The following is a 4,750-nucleotide window of genomic DNA, read 5'->3' on the forward strand; positions in this document are numbered from 1 at the left end:
AAAAAGAGAGCTGGGGTGGGGTGGGGGGGGGGGGGGGGGGGGATTTGGGGTATTTTTTGGGCTGGGACTGCATGTTTGAAATCTGCAATTTGAAGGGTTTTGAACTTCAGCTGCTCCCGAGGAGCCTCTCCTGAGGCTGAGGAAGCGTCTGCCAAGTCTGGATGTCTGTGATGCTTCAGTGGCTGGGGCAGGCATTGCTCAGCACAGTGAATCAGCTCCTGGAGCCTGCCCCAGCTCCCTTCCTGGCTCCCTTCCTGCCGGGAATGCTCCTGGAGCCTGGCCCTGGCTCCCCTCACCCAGGAATGCTCCCGGAGCCTGCCCCTGGCTCCTCTTACCCCAGGAACCTCCTGGAGCCTGCCCCTGGCTCTGCCCTCACCCAGGAACACTCCCAGAGCCTGCCCCTGGCTGTCCCCTCCCAGAGTCTGTCCCTGGCTGTCCCATCCCGGAGCCTGCCCCTGGCTCTCCTCACCCCAAAATGCTCCTGACACCCCAGCCCCAGCAGCTGTCGGGGTCGTGCTGTCCTTCCACTCTGTGGACCCTGCCCCTGGCTCTGCCCACTCGGGAATGCTCCCAGAGCCTGCCCCTGGCTGTCCCTTCCCAGAGTCTGTCCCTGGCTGTCCCATCCCAGAGCCTGCCCCTGGCTCTCCTCACCCCAAAATGCTCCTGACACCCCAGCCCCAGCAGCTGTCGGGGTCGTGCTGTCCTTCCACTCTGGGTTTGTTATTTTTTATTAAAACTGACTGTCCCAGTAGGAAGAAGGCTGAGTGTTCCCAAACCCAGGAGCTGTTGTGCTGAGGGCAGGGAGTTCCCAAGCTGGAATTGGGGTGTGGGGTGGGCAGGAGCACCCACAGTGGGTGCTGAGGGAATTCCCATATCAGGAATTGGGTGTGGGATGGGCAGGAGCCCCTGCAGTGGGGTGGGTGGGAGGGGTGTGGGTGCAGTAGAGGGTGTAGAGCTCACGTGCACGGGGGTGATGTGTAGGACAGTAGAGGTTCCCATGGTGTCGTGTCTTTCTTGTAACCACATGTAATCCATTTTTCAAGAAGGTGTTTTCATACTCGGGTCGGGGTTTATTTTCACTTAGGCTGGGCCAGCCTTCTGGGGGCAGCTGGGGTTGGTCCTTGGGTTTTCCTGGAGGTCGTTGGTTCCAAGTCCAGCCGTGCTGCTGCTCCTGCTCCGTGTGTGTGGCACCACTCCAGAAACAGATCAAAGCTTGCCAGAGAAAAAAGAGAAAAAAAGGAATTTACTTGTAAAAATGCTGGAAATTATTTTGATGACCTCTTTCTTTTTTCCTTTGTAAAGCTGTAAATACTTTATTTTTGTTTTCTATTCTTAATGCGGTGTCATATTGACACTTTTTTAGATTTACAGTCAGAAAATCCTCCTCATCGTTTCTCATTTTTTAAAAGGGGATTTCAAGGAAGCAAATTTTTTTGCTCGCTAGCAGTGTAATAATAGATCAAATTCCTAAACTGGGTTTGTACAAAAATGTTTTCAGTAAACAAGTGGCAGTTTGTGGATGCATGTTGTTCAAAAATGTCCAAAGAATAATGTGGTACAAATGTTTTAAAGAATAATGTGGTACAAACATGTTTTTCAAAGACTTAGTGATGATCATCTTAGTTCACACAAGGGAAAAAGCAAAATTCTTTAAAAAAAAAGTTTAGGGGGGAATGTAATGAAACTCATCTAAGCTAAATGTGTAATCTATTTATAAAATCACAGTATATATTCTATTTTTATCAGAGGTTTTTAAAGTGCAAACAGATTTCTGTTGGCAGATGCAATCATTCCCTTGTAAAGTCTCTTCTGCTCTGATGGGACCCCCAAATTCTCTGATGGTTCCAAGAGTCAACGTGGAAATAACCAGGACAGGTTTGGCTTGGAGCACTCACAGGTGGCTTCCTCCAGGGGAGGCTGCAGCTTCAGCATCTCTTCTGCCTCTGCAGAACGGGTGCTGTGATTTTATTCCCTTCCCTGGGATTTTATTCCCTTCCCCTGACTGGGAGGATGCTCCTGGAAGGGGTCAGGACCTCCTGGATGCCAGGAGCGTGGCAGGACAGGGGTTAAACTCTGCCTGGATAATAAAAAATTAAATACAAATTATATTTGTACCTGTAGAAATTGGGATTAACTCACAAAACAGCAGATGGGAATCGTGCCTGAATATGCATCCAGAGCTGCTTCTAAAGTGAGATTATATTAATTTTCCTTCCCGTGATCTTTCCTGCCAGCAAAAACAGGAGCTGGCTGTGGAAGGGCCGTGGGTGCTCCCAGAGCTGTTCCTGGTGTTTCCCTTGGCTCTGGGAGGATGTTTGTGTTGGAAGAGCTGCAGAGCTGGGAGGTTTCACGTTCGAGTGCTTCATTTTAGAGCTGAGTGTTTAAGGAGTGATTTATCCCGGCTAAATTAAGACATCCCAGCGCTTGCACGAGGCAGGGACGCCCCAGTGAGGATTTTCCACCCTTGGCTTCAGGACTTTTGGGGTTTTTGTCCTTCTGCTCGGCTGCAGGGCAGCACACAGCTTGTAAAGCTCTTTGCCCTCGGGGCTGCCACCCAAACACTGGATTTTAAGCTTTTTAGCGGGATGTAATTTGTGTCCCTGTGAGTTTTAATTGAGAAACAAAATTACCGACGAGGCAGCAGGCGGTGTCCTGGTGGGAATAACAGCCGAGGTGAGCTGGGAGCTCTGCCTGCCAAATTCTCCGTGGGAATGGGATCGCAGCCCCTCTCCCTGCAGAGGGAGCACTCAGGGCTCGGCCAGGCCCTTGGCAGGGCAGGGGGGAAACACTGGAGCCTTCCCTTCTGTTTTTGTGTGAGCTCGGTGTCCTCGGACCCTTCTGCGTTTGCAGGAGCCTCTCAAAGCTTCTCTTTTGAAGGAGCAACAAATTGTGTTTAAATGTGGGTATTTGACTGCAGGAATCACCATTCCCCCCGATCTGAGGCACTCCAGCAGTGAAGCCCTTGGGAAGGGGGTGCTTGTTGGTCTGGCCAGCTCCCTTTTTTTGGAAATTAGGATGTTAAAGCTTAAAGCACCCCCTGGGGTGGCTTCAAAGCATTGTCATCTCTGTGGCAGAGCAGCCCAGAGTACCACGGTGCCACAAAGCCGGTGGAGCTGCCCAGACTGCCACCCCCAAAACCCCAAATTTCTGTTTTATTGGAGAGGGTTTGAGGGCGGTCCAGCCTCAGTCACTAAAACACACTCCTTTGTGTAACCTGGTTTCACCAAATAACTCACAATCCAGTCCCTAAAACACCTTCCTGTGGGTAACGTAAATGTAGCGACCTTCTGCCAAAAAAGATTATTTATTATTTATCGTGTTCAAGGGGGGTATTGATGCCTCTTCCCTCCTGCTGTGTCACTTCTTGTCGGTTCCTCTTTAGGTCACTTAAGAGTTTCTTTTATCCCCACGACAATGAACTACTGCTGGTGTGGGAACGCCCCTGGTTACCGTCCCCGTGTAAATACTGTGCTTTATATTCTGTATATTAGCTAATTTTAATGGAAAAGACTGGACTGATGATGCTGTTGGATGACCCCGGGTGGGGAAAGGCCGGAGGATGACCCAGCTCCCGGGCTTGGGGCTGGAATTGCGTGCTGGGAGCCCGCAGCAGCTGCACTGGGACCCCACCAGTGGGTCTGGGACCGCGAAATCGAGAATCCAACCCACGAGGAGGAGCCCCGAGACCTCCCTCAGCCAGAGCCACAACACCCGCCCTCCTCTGAGCTCGGCGGATTTGCTCCGTTTTCCTTTTTTTAGTGCCAAAACCGATCCCACCGTCCCCTCGCAGGTGTGCCGGCAGCTCCCCGTGTGCTGCTGCGGGGTCCGGCCCGGGTCCGGCCCGGTTCCAGCCCGGTTCCAGCCCGGTTCCAGCTCGGGTCCGGCCCGGGTCCAGCCCGGTTCCAGCTCGGGTCCGGCCCGGGTCCGGCCCGGTTCCAGCTCGGGTCCGGCCCGGGTCCAGCCCGGGTCCAGCCCGGTTCCAGCCCGGTTCCGGCCCGGTTCCAGCCCGGGTCCAGCCCGGTTCCAGCTCGGGTCCGGCCCGGTTCCAGCCCGGTTCCAGCTCGGTTCCAGCCCGGTTCCGGCCCCTCCGTCCTGCCCGGTCTGGCTCAGTCCGCGGTGCCGGACCTGGAACGGGTCCCAGTCGGTCTCTGGTGACGATGAAAACCACAAAAAACTATAAAATAAATACCAAACTCCTGGTTGAGCGGCTCTGCGTGTTAATTCTTGGGTAGAAAACGCCTCCAAAGCAGATTTGGGTGTGGGGAGGGAGGGACCATCCCGGTCTCTGGAAATCCGCCCAGCCCGGCTGATTTGGGGTCTCAAATGGCCCGAAATCCCCTCAGAATTAGGGTCCTTCAGCTGCTGCTCTTGGAACGTGACTCTCCTTGGAAATGAAAGAACCCCCTGCCCACCTCAGCCTCTCCTGGCGCTGTGCCCCAGCCTGGCCCCACCTTTGGGTTAAAATCACCCCTTCTTTGGTAATTGTCAGCTCCCAAAGGGATTCTCAGCCGCTTTTCTCTTTTTCCCCGCCTAGGTCCTCTCCCGCGGCTCGGCTCCGGGCGCAGTCCCAGGCGCTCCCTCTGCTCGGGCCGGTTTTGTTGTTGTTTTTGTCCAATTTCCCTTTTTAAAATGATTTTTGGCTCCTTCCCGCGCCCCGCCCCCTCCCGCGTGCCGCGCGCGCCACCGCCCCCCGCTCCGGCCGCAACCATCACCGCGCGGGGGGGGGGGGGACGGCCCCCCGGGGACCCCC

This window comes from Passer montanus, unplaced genomic scaffold (genome assembly GCF_014805655.1).
Source record: "Passer montanus isolate IOZ18808 unplaced genomic scaffold, ASM1480565v1 scaffold160, whole genome shotgun sequence".
Taxonomy (NCBI): Eukaryota; Metazoa; Chordata; class Aves; order Passeriformes; family Passeridae; genus Passer; species Passer montanus.